This window comes from Mesoplodon mirus (assembly GCF_964341445.2).
Source record: "Mesoplodon mirus genome assembly, chromosome: X".
Lineage (NCBI taxonomy): Eukaryota > Metazoa > Chordata > Mammalia > Artiodactyla > Ziphiidae > Mesoplodon > Mesoplodon mirus.
In genome coordinates, this window is record NC_138981.1 from 7,729,088 (window position 1) to 7,751,134 (window position 22,047).

A 22,047-nucleotide genomic window follows, 5' to 3' on the forward strand; every position below is an offset into this window, starting at 1 on the left:
CTGCCCTGGGAGTTCCCTCTATAGGTGTTAAAATCTCTCACCCTGTTAGAAATTCTTCAACTAACCCTAATCCACACACACACACACACACACACACACACACACACAAATATGTTTGGGAACCTGCACTGTCCCCTAGGATGGAGTCCCCCTGCTCCCTTCTACATGCCCATTACATGGTGACGCATTCACCTTTGAGTGTCTGGCTCATGGCCGCTGGGTAGACAGTAATCTTTCTGGAACTGGCTTCTTTTTGCTCCCCTTTGTTTTTATTTATTTATTTATTTTACTTTGTTATTATTATTTTTAATATTTATTTATTTATTTGGCTGCACTGGGTCTTAGTCACGGCATGCGGGATCTTAGTTGTGGCATGCATATGAGGTCTAGTTGCCTGACCAGGGATGGAACCCGGGCCCCCTGCATTGGGAGCACGGAGTCTTACCCACTGGACCACCAGGGAAGTCCCTTGCTCCCCTTTCAGCAGGACATCGCCAGTTACTTGGCATCTTGAGCAGAATCCATGTTTTTCACTTCAACAAATATTTATTGAGCCCAATGTCCCAGTGACTGAACTCAGGAAATGAAGGCTCTCTCAGTCTGGTCATCAAGGGACTTTTAAGTTGCCTTCTTATCTTCCCAGGGTACAATGGTGTTGCCAACAGTCCTGTAATGATTGCACGTCTGGCACATGATTAATTCTGCTAGTTGGGGCAGACTTCGCTGTATCTTCAGGGAAGATATTTTCCTTTTTGGCTCCTGCCAGCTAAATGTGGTAGAGTCAATGATGGGAATTTAAGAGAGTTTTCTTTTAAAAAAACACAGTAGAAATATTCCGTCAGCTTTTCAAAGTGGAAATAACCACGGGGGGAAATGCTGCAGCAGGTATTTCCCTTGATTTTTTTTTTTTTTTGTAAGTTCATCCTGCAATGGTTCTTTAGAAGTAGAACCAGAAAGGAAATCTGGATGGAAATTCTTTGTCCAGGGTTTATCACATGAACATGAAAGAATGACAAAAAACTGTCTATAGGCTGACTGCCACTCTCTTGACATATCCGTTGTTCTCACTGGATTACCATTGTTAACCTCATAAAATTTAATGGCGTTTGATAGCTGGCAAGGTCTACCAATGGGTTTATTTACCCATTGTCCCGGTGCGGTCTATTAGATTTTTGTTCAGCAAATATTCACTTGGCTCACCTAGCCACGCGATCACCTGCATGGGTGTATATTTCTCTCCCCCACTGAGCTGTGCTATGTGACCAGATTGGGTCCATGAAACGAGGGCAGGAGAGGTGATATCTCAGTTCTGAGACGAGGCCTTAAGAAGATCGACTCTCTGGGAGTTTCTGACTTCTGCCAGGAGAACTAGATGCCCAAGTAGTGGCCACCCCTCCACCAGAGCCCCAGAACAAGATGCATGGAGCACATCTGCACCCAGCCTGCCCTCTGAAGCGGAGCTCCACAGCCAGCCTGCAGGAGCAGGGGGCAAGCGACGAGGGAGAAAGAACTGATTGGAGTCGGGTGCCCTGGAGATTTGGTGGGGTTGTATTTCATAGCTAATCTAACACACCTGGTGATAGAGCACAAAAGCTACAGCATAACTGCAGTTCCTCTACTTCGGCACATCTCAGACTCGAGCTCACACCAGAGTCATGTGGAGGGCTTGAGAAACACAGATTACTAGGGCCACCCCCAGAGAGCCTGAGGCACTTGGTCTGGGTTGGGGCCCAAGGATTTGCATTTGTATCAAGCTTCTTGGTGCTGCTGCTCCTGGTCCAGGACCCACTTTGAGAACCACTGATGTAAAGCCGTGAATGTGAACTGGATTGACCGTATTTGGCAGATTGTGCTGCACAGATAGAAATGGTTCAGTTCTTCAGATGTAGCCATTTTGGGGGGATGTGATAGAAGCTGGGAACAGGATCATGACCCAGAGAAAATAGACCGCAAGGAAGAGAATACGAGTAGTATTGGTGTTGCCAGGGGGACTGATCTTAAAAATGGATTTTGAGGGCCTCCCTGGTGGCGCAGTGGTTGAGAGTCCGCCTGCCGATGCAGGGGATACGGGTTCGTGCCCCGGTCTGGGAGGATCCCATATGCCGCGGAGCGGCTGGGCCCGTGAGCCATGGCCGCTGGGCCTGCGCGTCCGGAGCCTGTGCTCCGCAACGGGAGAGGCCACAACAGTGAGAGGCCCGCATACTGCAAAAAGAAAAAAAAAAAAATGGATTTTGATCCGCGAAGGACTGGCATACAAGGTGCTGAAGACAATAATCTCTGGGGAGTAGCCCAGGTAGACCTAGGCATTAAGAGGCCAGACTGGGGGTGGTGATACAGCTACTTGCATTTTCATCTTGTTAATAAACATTTGTGTGTTTTTGCTCCCAGTCTGGAGACATGGAAGATAAGACTAGAACACTTGGGTTTCTTGAAACACTTTTAAAAAATATCAAATAAAGACCATGAATGTAGGCATCTTTCCATCAGGATGAAAAACGAACAACTTTAGGAATCATCTGGAAGTTTTCAAACATCTGCAGGCCCCATGTAGATTTTGCCTGAATACAATAAGTGTGTAATTTGGAAATGGGAAGAGACAAGTCTAAAACATTAACTGTTAGATCGTCTTGCACATTCTGCTCTCGGTGTAGATGAGGTCCCAGTGGCCTGATGCTGACGTATTTACTGATACAATGAGAGGCAGGAAGCTGATCCCAGCTTGGCCAGGCACAATTCCCAGGAACAAGAGTAATGAAATCAGATCACTTATTTGTAAAACGTATCCAGCTTTGAATTACATGGATTCCCCTGATAGGCCAAATTAGTTATATAATGGAAGAGAGTTTATAGGAATCACTTGATCAGTGATGGGTAGATGGTCAATTTGATTTTTGCATTAATTTATCCTTATTCATATTTACCCATAATCTCTTTTGAAAACAGTTCTTGCTGATCCAACCCCAGTCCTCACCTCCTGAACTCAAGAACACTGTCTCTCAAATTTCACCACGTATTAGAAGCTACTGGGGAACTTTGTATACCCAGATGCCCAGGCCACACACCAGACCAAGTTCATCACAGTCTCTGGGAGCAAGACTCAGTCAGGCATTAGGATTTTGGGGGGACAATTCCCCCAGGGGATTGCAAAGCGCAGCTTTGTGTGGGAACCAGTGCTCACCTTGCTCTTCAGTATTGCCATTTCCTGGGAGTTCTCTAGAAATGCAGAGTCTCAAGCGCAGCCCCGGACCTGCTGAATCAGAATCTACTTTTTAACAAGGTCCCAGGTGATTTGCTTGCCCATTAAAGTGTGGATAAAAGTCACACGGGACAACACCAGGTTTCCATCTTACGTCAGCCCCAGCTGTGCGGACCATTTCCTGACTTCCAGGCAAAGTGGATCTTGCTGCCCCCGCTGCACTTGGCAATGAGCAGACCACCGATTCCCTCACCTGTCCTGACAGGTGCAGAACGTCTCTTCTCTCTCTGTTTACTGAGCAAATATTGGCATTTCTCAAAGGGAGGGGAAGAGGGAACAGGGAGAGGCAGAGAGAATGAGAGGAACGGTCACCGACACATATTTCTTATTTCACCTCAGAACTGGCCCATCGAGCCTTGGCTGTCACAAATTCAAGGAAATCTCCAGTTCCTTTCACCGACGACCAGGAGAAAAGCAGCTTAAGGTATGCGCCATATCAAGGTCTAAAGGATGGGGGTGACGCTTCCTCTATCCCAGGGGTCGGCACACTTGTTCTATCAGGGGCTAGATAGTAAATATTTGTGGCTTTGCGGCCATATTTTCTCTGTTGTAACTATTCAACTCTGCCATTGTAGCGTGAAAGAAGCCATAGACAATGTATAAATGAATGGGCGTGGCTATGCTCCAATAGAATTTATTTTCAAAAACAGGCAGCTCTTCCACTTGGGGGTATATACCAAAAAGAATTGGAAACAGGTACTCAAATCCTTGCATGCGAATGCTCATGGCAGCACAATTCACAATAACCAAAAAGTGGAAGCAACCTAAAGGCTTATCAGTGAATGAACGCATAAACAAACTGTGGTCTATCCATACAATGAAATAGTATTTAGCCATAAAAAGGAATGAATTACTGATCCATGCTTCAGTGTGAATGAACCTCAAAATCGTCATGCTTAAGTGAAAGGAACAGACACAAAAGGTCATGTTCTGTATGATCCCATTCATATGAAATATCCAGAATAGGTCAATCTATAGAAACAGGAAGCAGATAGATGGTTGCCAGGGGCTGGGGGAAGGGGGAATGGGGTGTAACAGCTTCATGTGGACAGGATTTTATTTTGAAGTGATAAAAATGTTTTGGAACGCAGTAGAGGTGGTATCTGTACAACAGTGTGAATATGCTAAATGCCATGGAATTCTTCGCTTTAAAATGGTTCGTTTTATGTTATGTGGATTTGGAATTATAACTCAATAAACAAAGTTAAAAACAAGCCCCCCCCCCAAAGCAGGCAGCTGCTGGATTTGGCCCCAGGGTCATATTTTGCTAGGACCTGCTCTATCCAATTTAGACCCCACTTTGATAGATGATAGACTCTAACTCTGCCTGGAAACTGTTTCCAGGTCTTCTCTGTGAGCAGACATCGTAGCTACGTTGTCCAACTCTGGACAGTCCCTCTCATTTCACCTTTACAGCTCCATGTACTGTCTTGGGTCCTGGCCTGGTTCTGGCTCTCCAAGCTTGGAAGGAGGAACCACATCTGTTCTAAGATGTCTTCCGTTGTGCTTTGTAGGCTCTGGAACTGACCTTGCAGAAGCTTCCTTTCTCTTCACGGGCTCTTCATGCCTGAAGCACCTTCCCTAGCTAGTGTTAGACTTGGCCTTTCTCTTTGGTGACACCCCAGCCAGCTTTTAGGTTTTGAATCTATCAGCCTTGAGGGCAGACAGACAGACAGACACTCAATATATCCCATTTCCCTTGGGGTCAGTGCTGTCACAACCAGACTTCTTATTTGTGTTTTCCCAGCGGAGCCCTAGTTAAGCTACTGTTTCTTCTCCAAGGAATGTTAGTTCCTAGGGTAATATCTTTCTCTGTTGATGCCTGACCTACGTCAAGCACAGCGAATGACCCAAGGTTTTCCTATGCAAGGGTAATGAGTCTGCTGAAATAAAGGGTAGAAGATCCAGACTTCAGTATCAGCCCTGCTAATCCTACCTTTGTGGTCTTTGTGTGCATCATTTACCCCTGAGCCTGAACTTTTTTTTTTTTTGTCTCTAAAGAACATCTGATCCTCGTCTGAAGGCTAAAGTGTTTTGTGAGATGTTTTCAAGGACTAGGGAAGAAAATGGCTTACGTCACTTCCTATCACATTCTGTTGGCTGGAGCTTAGTCACGTGGCCTGATTTAACTGGAAGGGAAGATGGGAAATGTCATCTTCCTATATGCCCAGGAATAAGATACAGCACGTTGTCCACCCTAGCTATCTATAGTTTTCCCTCTGGTGGATGGAACACAATGTTTGTTCTCCTCCTGTAAGTGGCATGGTGCTATAGCACTGAGGAATCACCATCTCATTTCTTGCCTGATGCATCTTGCTCATATTAACTTCAAAGCCTCATCAGGTTAGTCTTGAAAACTCTCCAAAACAATCAGATCTGACATTTTGACAATTCAGACAATTCAGACCTGGCACTTCCCAGTGTTGGTAGCAGGAAATACAAACAGAAACAGAGCTGTACCGAATTCCTCCCCGCTGAAAACCAAAGCTGCCATCTTAATAGTGATTATACCGTTAAGTCACCCCATTAACTTCGTGCTCTATTTCCTGACAACCTTAAGATGGTATATCTTAGTTTTTGTAGTAAGAGAAAATTCCATTTTATTTGCCAAAGTAACATACATACAGACATATTTCCAATAAACTGGTTTGTTTTGTTTTTTTTTTTTTTTTTTTTTGCAGTACGTGGGCCTCTCACTGTTGTGGCCTCCCCCGTTGCGGAGCACAGGCTCTGGACGCGCAGGTTCAGCAGCCATGGCTCACGGGCCCAGCCGCTCCGCGGCATGTGGGATCTCCCCAGACTGGGGCACGAACCCGTGTCCCCTGCATCGGCAGGCAGACTCTCAACCACTAGCGCCACCAGGGAAGCCCTAAACTGGTTTTTTAAAATAAATTTATTTATTTTATTTATTTTATTTATTTATTTTTGGCCGCGTTGGGTCTTCATTGCTGCGCGCGGGTTTTCTCTAGTTGCCGCGAGCGGGGGCTACTCTTCATTGCGGTGCACGGGCTTCTCATTGCGGTGGCTTCTCTTGTTGCGGAACACAGGCTCTAGGCACGCAGGCTTCAGTAGTTGTGGCTCGTGGGCTCAGTAGTTGTGGCTCGCGGGCTCTAGAGCGCAGGCTCAGTAGTTGTGGTGCACGGGATTAATTGCTCCACAGCACGTGGGATCTTCCTGGACCAGGGCTTGCCCCGTGTCCCCTGCATTGGCAGGCGGATTCTTAACCACTGCACCACCAGGGAAGCCCCTGTTTTTTATTTTTAATTCAGACAAAACAATGAATAGGAAACACATACTGAAAAGCTTAAGTCAACATATTGAAGAGAAATATTCTGAAGAAGGCCAGTTTAAGATTCAAATTGCAGGCTTGCTTCCTGTGGTGTGAAGTTTCAAGGTGGGAAACTGATGGCCCTCATGCTTTCACATTTCATGATTTCTCCATAACTATTACAGTTTATTATTGCATTACAAATGTAATAGAAAAGGTAAAACCTTTTTCTTGATACTGGGGTCCTGCCCATCTTGTTCCCACAGCATGGTCACTGGTGCAAGGTTGAGGAGATAGGGGAAGAGAATTAGCCCGTCACTTCAGGAAGACAAAGTCTATGGATACATAGAAAGCGGCTAATATTAGCATCTTTTCCTAAAAGCACCCATTGGGCAGGAAGGTTGAAAGTGATTTCTACCGGAAGCCAGCTTGATTTTATTTCATTCCTTTGTAATAGAGAGGTATTGTTTAAAAGAGGAGAATTACAAGAAAAAAATGTGGTAAAGTGGTAGAAAGACTAAGCTGAAAAGGAACTTTCTGAGGTTTAGCCAATTTCCTTAGCTCCGTTCACTCAGTTTGGTTCAATTCTATTCATTTAAATCAACAAACATTCACTGAGTGTCTGGAATGTATCAGCCATGGAGATGCAATTAGTAAGATCCAGGCTGCCATCAAGTATCTCAGTCCTGAGCGAAATTGGGTCATTTGTAGAGACGTGGATGGATCTAGAGTCTGTCATACAGAGTGAAGTAAGTCAGAAAGAGAAAAACAAATATCGCATATTAATGCATATATGTGGAATCTAGAAAAATGGTACAGATGAACCTGTGTGCAAGGCAGAAATAGAGACACAAATGTAGAGAACAAACCTATGGACACCAAGGGGGGAAAGTGGCGGGGGGCGGTTGGTGGTGGGATGAATCGGGAGATTGGGATTGACATATATACACTAATATGCATAAAATAGATAACTAATAAGAACCTGCTGTATAAAAAATAAATAAAATTAAATTAAAAAAAATATCTCAGTCCTGTGTGAAGAAACTTCACCTGGAGATCTGAGGGGACTGATCTGAGTCCTACAACTAGTCAGTGGAGAAAACAGGGCTAACACCCCTGCCTCATGACTCCTGGTTCAGCAATCTGCCACCCAGACAATTTCCCATGCCAAATCAGAGATGAGTAGCAAAGAACTCACCCCAGTACTCGTGTGTTTCATCCCTGTGATGTTCAAAAGAAGCCAGCCAAATGATCTTTGAGGTACTAAATATGAGAGGTGAGATTTTGTAAGAAGGGAGAAAGGGAGGAGGACAAAGGAAATAATGATGCCTTAGAAAATGTTGATCATTTAAACACTAGAGTTAGTTATAGCCACTGGTCACTGAATTTCCTGGCTTGGGAGGAATTGTGGGTCTCAATATTAGCTATAGTAGTAATAACGGTAGCTATGATATGAGTAGATAATACTTTTTGAGTGCTTACTAGGTACCAGTGACTCTTGTAAGGGGGCATACTTGAAATAACTCATTTGTCTAAAGATAAACCTATGACGTTAAGTATTATAGTCATCTCCATGTAATTATTAGCTCTTGTCATACGTAATGCTGTGTGACAAAGCTTCCCCAAACTCGGTGGTTTATAACAACCACCATTTATTATGGCTTTTGAGGGTGTGGGACAGCTGGTGTTTCTGCTGGGCTTGGCTGGGCTCACTCAGTCATCCACAGTCGGCCGCAGGTCCCCTGGCAGTAGATCTAGGATGGCCTCAGCTGGGTTGACGTCACCACGTGGCGAGCCTCCTCCACGTGTCTCAGGTCCCCCCCGCGGGCTAGCTCAGGCTTTTTCCCGTGGTAGAGGCAGGCGTGCATGAGCGAGCAGTGGGACAAGAAGAAATGCACGAGCACTTTTGAAGCCTGCTTGCATTCTGCTATCTTGAAGTCAGGGGAGGAACTGGGACCATCGTCACAAACATCTACCACAGAGGTTAAGTAACTTTTCTTTTAGTGAGGACGTGGGTAAGTCTGTGTGTAGTAGAGGTCCCAAACAATGGTGGATTATTACTAGTGCAAAGACAGGCAGTCCAGGCTTGTGTGTTTGGTGTGCTCAACAAGGTCTCCAGGCATCTGGGATCCTTTTTTCTGGTTTCTCTGCCTTTCCCTCAAGTGGTGGGCTCACGTGTACGGTCTAAGACTGGCCATCACTTCAACCAAAGTAAAGACGGTTCTCAGGAAGGGGAGAAAAGTATGCCTCCCCTTTCCCTTAAGAATATGAGTAGAAATCTCAGGATTTCCACTTCTGGTAATATGAGGTAGGTAATAGGCATCAATCTTGTCACAACTGAAAAAGCTCTATGGATTATTCTTAAAACCTAGGAAGCATTCAAGAGCTAGTACGATACTGAGCAGTTATTGGTCTGACATCGCAGAGAGGCTGAGAACTCAGAAAAAAATGAGCAAAGCCTTTGTCTTAGGGGATGCTTAGTTGTCCTTTTGGGGACCCCAAGAGACTAGGACAAAGATCTGAATCCTCTTTAGGCTGGGCCCCAAAAAAGCCCCAAAAGATCATCTCCTAGAAGTAAAGGTAAGCTGGAAGTAAACTAACCCTTGCCTTATCTGAAACAGTTTTGTGAAAATATGATTTTCCCTCAGAAAAATCTCAAATCTAAAACTTAGATCAAGGTGACACTAAACTGCAAGCACTAGCCCCAGGTCCCTAACAGAGATCAATAGAACTAAGAAAATGTCACCTAAATCTTCAATTTGTTGGATAATATTAAAAAAAATTTTTTTTAATTGGCAGGGAACTGGAAGATATAAAAAGTGATATAGCAATTTTGTAAAAGAGCCAAATAGAAATTCTAGATCTGAGAAAGACAACAGTAGAAAATAAGATTAACAGCAGATTGAGAGTAAGCTCAAAGAAACAGTCCAAAATGAAGCACAGAAAGCCAAAGGATGGAACTCAGAAGAGAAGAGAGACAGAAGATAGTGGTAAAGGTTAATATTTGTTTAATTGGCATCTCAGAAGCAGAGGGGAGGGAGAGAAATTGGGAGAGAATTTTGAAATGCTTAAGGATCAGAAACTCTGAGAAATGATGAAAGACGTCAATACACGGAAGCCCACTGAATCCCAAGCTGGATTTTAAAAATCCATGCATAAACACATCTAAGTTCTGAAAACAGAATTAATAAATCATATCCCTTTTGTTCTCACTGTCCAGGTCTTGGTCATGTAGCTACAACTCTCTGCAGGAGAAGCTGAAAAATGTGGTTTTCATTCCATTGTTTCTTCAGAGCTCTATGCCCTGACAAACACTGAGAGTTTATTACCATAAGAGAGAAGAGAAGCATCAACATTGACATTGACATCTTTCCAAGGTCACACAGCTAGGAAGTGGCAGATCAGGTATTTGATTTGGCATGGCCTGGCTCCACAGCATGTGCTTTCAGTAGCTATGCGGAAGGCATGGCCCAAGGTTTGGGTTTGCACCCTTTGACCACAGGTCAACATAATGTATTAATTAAGCAAATAGACTCTTAAAAGCACATTGGAAATAGGGTAACCAGACCAGGATCATGCTAGTGAAAAACTAGCTCTTCTCAAACATTTCAGTGTTGGGCATGTTCATTAGGAATTCGCTGCCCATGATACAAGGTCCAGACGTGCACAGTAGGCTACCGATACACCAGCTCTAGGAGGGTTACATTGGCATTGGTAACTTTAGGCATCTGATTAGTGTTTATGAGTACAAGGGACAAGGTTTTGGTCTCTTCACAAGTTAATTCTTTGGGTCTCAAAATGAGAGCCTCAAGAATGCAAGTAGGAGAGGAGATGAAAAGTTGACTCTTGTCTTTCAGTGTCCAAAGTCAATTTTTTCAAATGTGATCTTAGATATATACCAAATAGAGTTGTATATTTTGTTAAGAAGCTGTACGTCAGGGCCCTTAGCAAACTATGGCCCTTGGGCCAAATTCCTCCTGCCGTCTGTTTTTGTTAATAAAGTTTTACTGGTACACAATCATATCCATTCATTTGTGTATTGCCTGTGACTGCGACTGTACTTCCGTGGCAGAATCTGAGTAGCTGTGACAGAAACCACCTGATGTGCAAAGCCTAAAATATTAACTGTCAGGTCCTTTTCAGGACCAGTTGGCTGATCCCTGCTCTAAGCCAATGACAGTTTCACGCAGCTAGGCAAATATAAATTCATCTTCATGTTCAGCCTTATTATGAAGGAACATCCAGGCTCTTTATCTCCTCTCGGCCTTCCTTATTTTCAGGTGGGAGATTTCTGACTGTGTGAAACCTCCTCATGTTTAATGAACCCCAAGAGTTGAACTTGACAATTTTGGATATGGTTTTTAATAAGCAAACATTTCATAAATTCTCAATTTCTGATTTTGGTTTTTTTTTAAACTGAATTAAATCATTTTCAAAATTTAATTTGGTCAAGCAGCTTGATAAGTGTAAGCAAAATAAACCTTCCTGTGCAAAGAAAACTCAGCCCCCTAACCCCTAAAAGGTCTCTTTGGCATACAGGTTTCTCCAAAGAAAGGAAGTTTTTCTCTACAACGTGTGATTGAAAACCAAAGAAAGACATGTTTTTCTAAGGTCAGACCATAAGGAATCATAAAATCAATATTTCTAACGTTTATGGATTCGCTGTCATTAGTTCTTGGCAGTACACGATTTCTTGATTTTTGAAAGTGGTACAAAATGGTGCAGAAAGCTTCTGGAACATGAATACAAAATGTATATATATATATTTTATAATGATAGTGTAAACAAAGTCCAAGCATATGGATTACATTTCCTTTTAAAAATAAAGGGTTTTAGCATTTAATGGGAAAAGCGATTTGCAAAATATGCTTTGGATTTTGCCAAAACCAAATCACTCAGAATGTACAATTAACTCTAAACGAAACCAAATTCAACTGTCTTTGCTTTAAATGACTAAAAAAGACAGCTCCCATTGTTGCTCGTGCCTTCGAGTTCCCTGGTCGAGAAAGGGAAGTCGGATGTGCTGTCAGCTGGGCACTGTTCTTCGTAATATCTGCCTCAGGATGGAGCTGAGCGGGAGAGTGTTTCCCCGGGGGAATATGTGTGACCTTCTCAAGTGTAAATCGATTTTGACTAGTTGTAATGTTTAAGAGGAATTATAGAGAGGAACTGACGTGTTTCCTGGTAAGGGATCAAGTTGTTAATTTCCACCGGCTGTGCAATGCTTATTGTTGTCCTGAGAGCTAAGTAATCTGACAAAAGTCTTCTTCATTTTAATGACCTTTTATATTTGTCACGAGAGCAGTGGAGTGGTCATAAATGTACCATTAGAAAAATACTTTAGGTTTTTCTCTTAGATCACATTCCTTTGCAGAAACACACATTGCTGTTTGCAAACCAAGTGGGACTGACTGACTAATTGTCAGGCTAATACACCAAGGAGTACTTTGCTACTTGCTATTTCCGGTTCGTCTTCCGTTGCAGGAATCAAGCTGGCTAGGGAGAGGCACACACCAAATTGTGAGCCAGGGCTCCTGAGAACTCTTGTATCTACCAGTCTCTACTCTTAAAATGATACATGTGGGACTTCCCTGGTGGCGCAGTGGGAAAGAATCTGCCTGCCAATGCAGGGGACACGGGTTTGAGCCCTGGTCCGGGAAGATCCCACGTGTCGCGGAGCAACTAAGCCCGTGCTCCACAACTACTGAGCCTGTGCTCTAGAGCCTGCGAGCCACAATTACTGAGCCCACATGCCACAACTACTGAAGCCTGTGCGCCTAGAGCCCATGCTCCGTAACAAGAGAAGCCACCATAATGAGAAGCCCACACACCACAACGAAGAGTAGCCCCCGCTCGCTGCAACTAGAGAAAGCCCGTGCACAGCAACAAAGACCCAACGCAGCCAGAAATAAATAAATTAATTAATTTAAAAAATAATAATACATGTGCCTCCTTGGAGGAGACAGAAAATTATGAACTAGGAGTGGTTTGGAATATGCAAGTGATTCTTAGGAAAATTTAAGTTTTAAATGGAACGTATAGTCTATAAGCCACTTGCAAAGAGTCAAAGATGGGAATAAAATGGAAGAGTATGAGATAATGATGCAAATAACTTCTTAGTTCTGGACAGAATGGGGGAAAACATAGGGGCACTATTTAAATATTGAAATCTAGAAGCATAGTTCGGACAGATGCAAAACCACTATATAAACGGTATAAATAAATACAAGTGTGAGAGAGAGGGGGGAAACGATGGGAAAATGAGGGCAAGAAATGAACCCTCTGCTTGCTTCCCTCCAAGGCTCGTGTAACATATTAAAGCATGCATTTTACTGTCTCAGAGAATTTTTCATTTTTCAAAGAACGATCCAGTCAGGAGAGGAATTTTATATTTTTATATACATTTCTTCAACTCTTTGATGCAACAATAAGGGCACAATAGCAAAAGGAAACATTGAATCTGGCATCGCAAAGGTCACCTTCTTTCATGTTTCAATAACATATTCTTAGTATGTTGGCACTGTAGAACTCAGTGTGACTAACAGTTCTTCACGCTATACATCCATTTTTAAATTGCACGTTTCTTCCAAACATCACTAAGTTCATTAATATTTAGGTTTCCTGTTTTCAGTTCCCACCAAAACTGATCTATATGCGAAATCTACACTGTTGACAGAGCGGCAGGGCTGCAAGGGACAATAATCACCACCGTTCCCCGTGAATCAGCCGCTTTTGCAGTTCAGGAGATTGGTCCCAGAGGTCACATCATTATTTCCCGAGTTGCCCATTATGTGGTTAACATTTACATAAATATTAGGTACACTCGCTCCCTTCCCTGTGGCTTTTCCAGAAGGACTGCATTCCTGTATATTTATTAGCCACTTTCAAAGCTTCTTGTTGTTATATCTTGCAGAAAGGAGAAAGTCAGAACTATAAAGAAGTCTTAGACTTGTATAAATCAGGGCTGTGTTCTTACAATCTTATGAAGGTTTAATAAATAAATGCATAGCTGAACTCTAGGAGGCAGCTGGGCGGGAGTAGCCTTCTCTATCGCTCTTTCTGGAAAATATCCATGGGTCATTCCTGTCTCTCTGGTCATTACACACTTCTTCCCCTCTGCCTTTATTTTTAAGGGTTACTTTCCCTCCTGATATTATACTGCACAGAATTCCTTGTCAACTTCCATCAGAGCCCTGGGTCTCTCTCAATTTGCCTGTTACTTTAAACTTCCCTCTCGGTTTCACCCTGTTTTCATTTTATCAGGACTAGTTAATTTCCTCTGCCTGGTGTACTCTTCCATTTCCGGTGCTTGGTGGTGGCATCAATGCAAGGTTCACAAAATTGTTTCCACTTCCTCCTTGCATCGAGCGGGCCATGAGATGATGTCTACATGGTGGATTGGGGACAGGGGTGATGTTCGCCCTGTCCAGGACCAGCCTTTGGAGAGGCCTGCAGTATCCTCCACCTTCATTCTCCTTTGATGGATTGGCCAGTTAGAGAGAATTCGGCAGTGTCGTTCAAGGCTCTGGAGGTCTCTGAGGCTCTAGGGGTTGGTGGAACCCCCAAATACAAGGAGCCTGGTTGAAAGAGAGCTGCCCAGGACAGCCGTGTGATGGGGGACATCCACCTTGGGCTTTGTGTCCGCACAAACACTTCTCTTGTGTTAAGCCATTGAGATTTGGGGCTGTTTGTCCCAGCAGTTTGCCTGTGTTGACTCTTGCAGTGATCTCGTTTAGGACCTTCAAGATTCAGCTCAATCATCATCCCCTCTATGGAATCTTCCTTCTATGGACTTCTGGGGCACCTTAATTTGCTATAGGGGTACACAGTTTCTTCAATTATGCGTTGAAACTAATATCTTACCTCTGACGCTTCTTTCTTAAAAGAGACCAACTTTGTATTCTAGTGCCTACTGCAGTGCCTGGCCCAGAGCAGAAAGATGCTCAATAAATCTTGGTAGACATTGCCCCTCCCTGAAAAGATGGCATCACGAATGGGAGAATTTCACCCACGGTAGCCTTTGAGGATGGAATGGGGTTGGTGGTGATGGAAGGGGTGGGGGGACTCAACCACGTATCCTTCAACACCATCACCTACTCTGTTTAATTACACGAGAAATGCTTTGTCATCATTCACTTCCTCGTGTAAATAAAGGCAAGTTTACAAAATATTGATATAATGATCGTGCTTATGGAATCATTCTTTCAAACATCTGTCTTTGCCTAAGTGCTGTTCTAGGTACTAGGGGAAAAGGGGTAAATATGACAGATCTGGTTCCTGCCTTCACAAGTCTACTAAGTCTATTTTCTGAACCATTAGCATTATGATATCATTTCTGAGACTCACCTTTCCTTTGCATGAATCACAGGGATGTTGATGAATTTATGAAGCATAGTGTATCCCCTTTGCGCAAAACCCAGAGACTGGGCAAGCAGTAGAAGCCACTGGAGTTCTAGACACTATAAACAGAGTATCCATATAATTGCTCATATCCTAGCTTCTACTGTTCATTTGTAAGGACTTTATTATCTGACTACAGAGGTCACACATGACTTATACTTTAATTTCTCCACTTGCATTTTTTGCTTCTTTTCAATATTTGAGAGCTCCTTGAGGATGGAGCCTAAGTCTTTAATTCAGTTCAACAAACATTTATTGACACAATGATCTATTTAATTACTCTGGGAAAAAAAAGACTGCAGATTCCTCAAAATTCATTTTCTACTACTTACAAATAATCCCTTTCAAGTACTGAGCTTTCTTTGAAGCATTCACTGCTCAAGTCTTCTTTTATGCTGCAAAAGATTTTACTTATCCCAGATTTCTTTTTCCCATCTTTTCTTCCATACTTATTTACCCAACATTCTCTGAGTCCATACTTTTAAAAAATTCTCTCATTGAATTAGTAAATTAAATCAGATGTTGAATGTCCAAGGGAAATTTTCTACATAAAGGAATTGTATGAGGAAAGCAATCATTTAATTATTCATTTTTTTTTGTAAAGGAGAACTTAAAAAAAACCAGGTTTGATGAAAATAGTAGCATGTTTACATTCAGTTTCAGTTCATTTCATTTTCCTAATGTTGGGCTTTTCAGAATAAGGTTTTTCATGCCTACCCCTCAGCATCTCCTCAACTTGATCCACTTTTGGTGGAAAGGGGTATTAAAAATGTGTCACAGTTACTCAGGATCGTGGTTTAGAGTGCTTCAGGGAGGGTGTTGGCACCCATCTTAGGAGGAGGAGTTGGGAGGTCAAAGGAAGGGAAGAGAAAAGTGGGAAGAAGCCACCAGAAGGAGAAAGAACCCAGAGACTCATACTTGACCCTGCCCTGAATATACAGAAAATAGAGTTGCCAGACTTGGGCAAGAAACAATCAGAAAAGACCAAAAATTAAAAAAAAACCCAACAATAACGAAAAACAGGATACCCAGTTAAATTTGAATTTCAATAAACAACCAATAATTTCTTAGCATAAATATGTCTCAAATACGGCCTTACAACATTGCTGAGATCCTACCATTGCCTGGGACGTACTTATATGAAAAAACTTTGCTGTTGATCTGAAATTCAAATTTACATGGCAGTCTATTTTATCTGGTGACTCTAACAAAAAGCCACTCTGAAAACGTGAAGAAACGTTTCTGAAATCCTTTGAGTGTGTTCATAATTGGCTTTCTGTCTAGAAACAGGGCATCCAAAGGCCCATTTCTCTTAGACGTTGTGAGCTAGAACAGAGGGTTACGTATAACTCAGATGTGATCCTGTCCTCCACTCCTGGGCTAAGGAGGGTGTTAAATAAAGAATCAAGAAGCACCATGGAAAGAAATGATTGTTTAGTTTCCCAGAAGGGACAGTCTTGTTGGTGGCCCTGTCTGGAGGCCAGTTCTTTACAACCCAATGGATGATGATGATTATTTTTTTTACATCTTTATTGGAGTATAATTGCTTTACAATGGTGTGTTAGTTTCTGCTTTATAACAAAGTGAATCAGTTATACATATACATATGTTCCCATATCTCTTCCCTCTTGCGTCTCCCTCCCTCCCACCCTCCCTATCCCACCCCTCTAAGTGGTCACAAAGCACCGAGCTGATCTCCCTGTGCTATGTGGCTGCTTCCCACTAGCTAGCTATTTTACATTTGGTAGTGTATATATATGTCCATGCCACTCTCTCACTTTGTCCCAGATTACCCTTCCCCCTCCCCATATCCTCAAGTCCATTCTCTAGTAGGTCTGCGTCTTTATTCCCGTCTTGCCCCTAGGTTCTTCATGACATATTTTTTCTTAAATTCCATATATATGTGTTAGCATACGGTATTTGTCTTTCTCTTTCTGACTTACTTCACTCTGTATGACAGACGTTAGGTCTATCCATCTCATTACAAACAGCTCAATTTCGTTTCTTTTTATGGCTGAGTAATATTCCATTGTATATATGTGCCACGTCTTCTTTATCCATTCATCCGATGATGGACACTTAGGTTGTTTCCATCTCTGGGCTATTGTAAATAGAGCTGCAATGAACATCTTGGTATATGACTCTTTTTGAATTATGGTTTTCTCAGGGTATGTGCCCAGTAGTGGGATTGCTGGGTCATATAGTAGTCCAATGGATGATTTTCCAGTGGGGGGTGAAGAGCCCCGACCCTCGTCCAGGCTGAAGGGGCTGGAACACGCGGAAGGGATGGGGTGAGCTGAGAATGAGTCCCCACGGTCAGAGCCCAGAGTCAGGAAGTGGCAGGAAGTGGCCTCCCCCGGGAGATGCCTGGGGGAGGATGGGGGCACCGGATGGGTACCCTATGGCAGATTTTTGCAACCTCGGCACTATTAACATGTTTGACCAGATAATTGTCATGGGAGGGCGGCTGTCCTGTGTGCTGTAGGATGTTGCGCAGCGTCCCTGCTGCCTGTACTCACTAGATGCCAGTCGCACTCCCCTCCTCTTGTTCAACAGCCAAAAATGTCTCCGGCCATTGATAAATGTCCCCTGGTGGGCAACATCACCTCAGATGGGGTCTTTGTCCTATGGAGAGAGGAGCCAAGGAATGGAGAGCAGGAACTGAATGGGAAAATGTACCTGAGAAACAAACGGGGCAGGCAAGGATCTGCAGCAGGGGGAACAAAGTCTCATAATCATAGCAGAAGTTCAGCATTGGGTTATTTGCTCAGGAAGCACCCCCCCCCCACCTATCCACCTGCCGCCCACCATCACGGCCTGCAAAGCCTCTGAGAAATGGAAGCCCAACCCAGAGCATCTCCAACGGCACAGGGGGAAGCTTTAAGAGAGGACTATTGGGCTTCCCTGTTGGCGCAGTGGTTGAGAGTCCACCTGCTGATGCAGGGGACACGGGTTCGTGCCCCGGTCCGGGAAGATCCCACATGCCGCGGAGCGGCTGGGCCCGTGAGCCATGGCCGCTGAGCCTGCGCGTCTGGAGCCTGTGCTCCGCAACGGGAGAGGCCACAGCAGTGAGAGGCCTGCGTACCGCAAAAAAAAAGAATGAAGAGAGGACTATTATTATTGGGAGAAATAAACCACTGTTGCCTCTAACTAATCTTCCTGCCTCCGCTTGCGCCCCCTGCAGTCTCCTCTCCACATAACTGTCAGGGTGGTCTTTGAAAAAACAGAAATTGGACCTCATGACACCCTTCATAAGACTCGGTGGCGGCTCCCCCTTACACTCAGGCTAAACCCCACCTCCTTCCCATGACTTGCCAGGACCTACGTGTTCTGGCCCCTCTCTCCTTCCCCACCTTCATGCTGCCCAGATGGCCACCTTGATCACTACTCTCTAGCCACACTGATCTGCTTGCTGGTCCCACCCCAGGGCCTTTGTCCATGCTGTTCCCCCTACCGAGGATACTCTCTGCAAGGTCTCTGCTTAAATATGACCTCCTTGAATTTTCCACCAGTTTTACCTGACCAATTAGCAGTCCCTTGCACAACTTACACATTTGTCCCTTACCGTGCTTAAATTTTTAAAAATTTTTATTGACATACAGTTGATTTACAATGTTGTGTTAGTTTCAGGTGTACAACGAAGTGATTCATATATATATATTCTTTTTTTAGATTCTCTTCCGTCATAGCTTATTACAGAATTTTGAGTAGAGTTCCCTGTGCTATACAGTAGGTCCTTGTTGTTTATCTATTTTATATATAGTAGTGTGTGTATTTTAATCCCAAACTCCTAATGTATCCTTTCTCCCTCCCCTTTGGTAACCATAAGTTAGTTTTCTATGTCTGTAAGTCTATTCCTGTTTTGTAATAAGTTTATTTGTATCATTTTTTTAGATTCCACATAAAAGTGATATCATATGGTATTTGTTGTTCTCTGTCTGACTTACTTCACTTAGTATGATAATCTCTAGGTCCATCCATGTTGCTGCAAATGGCATTATTTCATTCTTTCTATGGCTGAGTAGTATTCCATTGTATAGATGTACCACATCTTCTTTATCCATTCATCTGTTGATGGACATTTAGTTTGCTTCCATGTCTTGGCTATTGTAAATAGTGCTGATGAACATAGGGGTGCATGTATCTCTTCGAATTATCGTTTTTTCCATATGTGTTCCCAGGAGTGGGATTGCTGGATCATATGATAGCTCTATTTTTAGTTTTTTAAGGAACCTCCATACTTTTCTCCATACTGGCTGCACCAAGTTACATTCCCACCAGCAGTGTAGGAGTGTTTCCTTTTCTCCACACCCTCTCCAGCATTTATTATTTGTAGACTTTTTGATGTTGGCTATTCTGACTAGTGTGAGGTGATACTCATTGTAGTTTTGATTTGCATTTCTCTAATAATTAGTGATGTTGAGCATCTTTTCATGTGTCTTTTGGCCATCTGTATGTCTTCTTTGGAGAAATGTCTTTTTAGGTCTTCTGCCCATTTTTTGATTGGGTTGTTTGTGTTTTTTTTTGATACTGAGCTGTGTGAGCTGTTTGTATATTTTGGAGATTACTCCCTTGTCAGTCACCATGCTTAATTTTTTATAGCATTCATCAGTGTTTCTATTCCATTTATTTTATCCACTTATTCACTGTATTCATTGATACTATTCAATATTTTTGTGCTTACTTTTTTATTGAATATATATTTACAGGGTTATTTACTTGTCTCTGTCTACATTTTCAGGGCCTAGAAGAGGGCCAGGCACATCCTAGCAGCTCAGTAAATATTTGTTGAACAAAAGAGTGACTGGCAATGGGCAAAGCTAATTACAGGAATGCTGTAATTAATCATATATATGTTTAATCTAAGCATTTATCAATGCAGTTAGCATTTCTCAGTTATTCTCCACAATCTCTTTGTATTTTAAGTACCATTGGAGAACATCAGATCAATATAATTTGCCACTTAGGAGGAAGGACCATATGTCCCATAGTGTCCCAGTTTATGCCTTTTGTCCCAGTGGAGTTATTAATAGCACTCTAACTCTCAAAAACATCCTCATTTCGACAATAAATTAAACGTATATAGGGTACTGATGTGTCTTTTATGGGCGATGAGTCATAGCAGTTGAGACTAAAAAGAGATGAGTGGGGCCTGGAATTGTCAAGCGTGACGTCATGGAAGATTCTGAACTAGAGTTGAGCCTGGAAGGATGGCTAGGAAGAAGGAAGGATTATTTGGATGGAGAAAGTCACATGTGCAAAGGGACAAAGATGTGGCTGCGATCCAGGCAAAACGTGATGGAAGCTTTAGGCAAGAGAACATTTAAGGGTAAAATACAAAGGCAGATTGTGAATAGATCCCAAGGCTAAGACTCTGGGCTCCATCCCCTAGGCATTGTTATGCTCCTGTCACTTAAACACAGATTTCGATGGCTGGGTTGGAATGTTTGACACTCACTGAAAAAACAATTTCTTAAAAACAAATGACTTTTTCAAATCAGTCCCAGATAAGATGAGAGAGAAGATGATATGGGCTTTAGGGAAACCTAGATGAGGCAGAATTGCCTCGTTAATGGCAGCTGTTTCAACAATTAGAGTTAAATTCAGCACAATGATTCAATTTACTTTAATGAAATCAAGTCTTACATTTCAGCTTCTTAGTAGCTTCCACTCTTCCAGCAAGCCAGGAGCGGTTGGTTTTGGTATAAGCCACTGCCACTTTTGTTTAGTCAACATTAATACAACAAACCAGGAAGAGAATGTCTGCTCTTGCACTCTTTTTTTTTTTTTTTTTTTTTTTTTTTGCGGTACGCGGGCCTCTCACTGTTGTGGCCTCTCCCGTTGCGGAGCACAGGCTCCGGACGCGCAGGCTCAGCGGCCATGGCTCACGGGCCCAGCCGCTCCGCGGCACGTGGGATCTTCCCGGACTGGGGCACGAACCCGTGTCCCCTGCATCGGCAGGCGGACTCTCAACCACTGCGCCATGAGGGAAGCCGCGCTCTTGCACTCTTGAGAAAATAAGTCACTAAGGACTTTATCCCAAACACCTGGAAAAAGGTGAGCATGGCTGATGCATCCATTGAGGTTAGTAATGTTGATTGTTGGGCCAAGTCTTAGTTCCCAACTAGGTCAACAACATTTTGAAGTCTCATTAAAACAAGCAAACAAACAAAGTCCCTCTTTCAGTCAAGTTCACCTCTCTGAAAGTTTAGTTTTTTTATAAAAAGGATATTTTATCATTCAGATGCATTTTATTCAATAGGTGCTTTTTCAAGACCAGATGGATCCCCCCTCTCCCACCATTCTCAGCTAGAGACAAAGGAACACTGTTTATACAACGACATGGCCACGGATTACAGCCTGAAGTCTCTCGTCACAGGTGTTTCCATAGAGACAAGCTTTTTGGTTTAAAAGCATCTCTGTTCTCAGATTTACCCTCTGGGTTCCTCTAGAGAAAACCCACTTCATGAAACAAAGATAAAACAAAGGTAGAGGCAGATCTCAACTACCACAAAGTGTCTAGAGTGAAAAAATGTGATGTCACCCTAATTGTCACCAAAGGATTTGAATTTTGGATGAGAGTCCGTCATCGACTTTTTTGGGAAAAGCTGAGGGAAGCGAAGTTCCCTGGTTCTTACACTTCCATTGCTGTTTGAAATGTTCAGTTGCGAAGGGTCATTGTCTGGGATAGGTGATAGAGTGGCCTTTAGATGGCCAAGACCCCTGTGCTGAGCTGGAGGCTGGGGTGCAGCTGAGGAATCAGAGACAAATGATTCTATACACAATAAAGTCCAAGCTGGTGTCAAATTCTTTTTGCGCCGGGCTCAATTTAGACCTCTGTTTGTTTCACTGTTGGCCGTGGTGTTTTTGGGGATGAAACGAAATGTAGAGCTCTGTTTGGATAAATGTCTTCAACTTGCTCAAGAGTAGACTAGGAAGATTAAGAAGAGAGAATGGAAATCTACGAAGAGTAATAAAAGTGAAACCAGTCATCTTTTAAAACTTAACTAATCACTTTTCAGAATTGGATTCGATTTTATTTCCATTAAAAAGAAAAGAAGTTATTAGAAAACTTTTTTTCCTCAAAATAGAAGGAAACAATAGTCAAAAGAACATTTCTAAT

At 43.0% G+C, this 22,047-nt stretch overlaps 1 long non-coding RNA gene across 3 annotated transcripts in view; it reads left to right on the forward strand.

Moving 5' to 3' along the window:
- LOC309796381 overlaps nt 1-22,047 on the forward strand; it is a 173,070-nt gene that overhangs the window by 43,032 nt on the left and 107,991 nt on the right. The window contains exon 1 of one of the 3 annotated variants that reach the window (XR_014292438.1): nt 3,605-3,680. The exons of the other annotated variants lie outside the window; for them this stretch is intronic. This is a non-coding gene — a long non-coding RNA (uncharacterized lncRNA). Of the gene's footprint in view, nt 1-3,604; nt 3,681-22,047 lie in introns of those variants that run through there. 3 annotated transcript variants of the gene reach the window in all.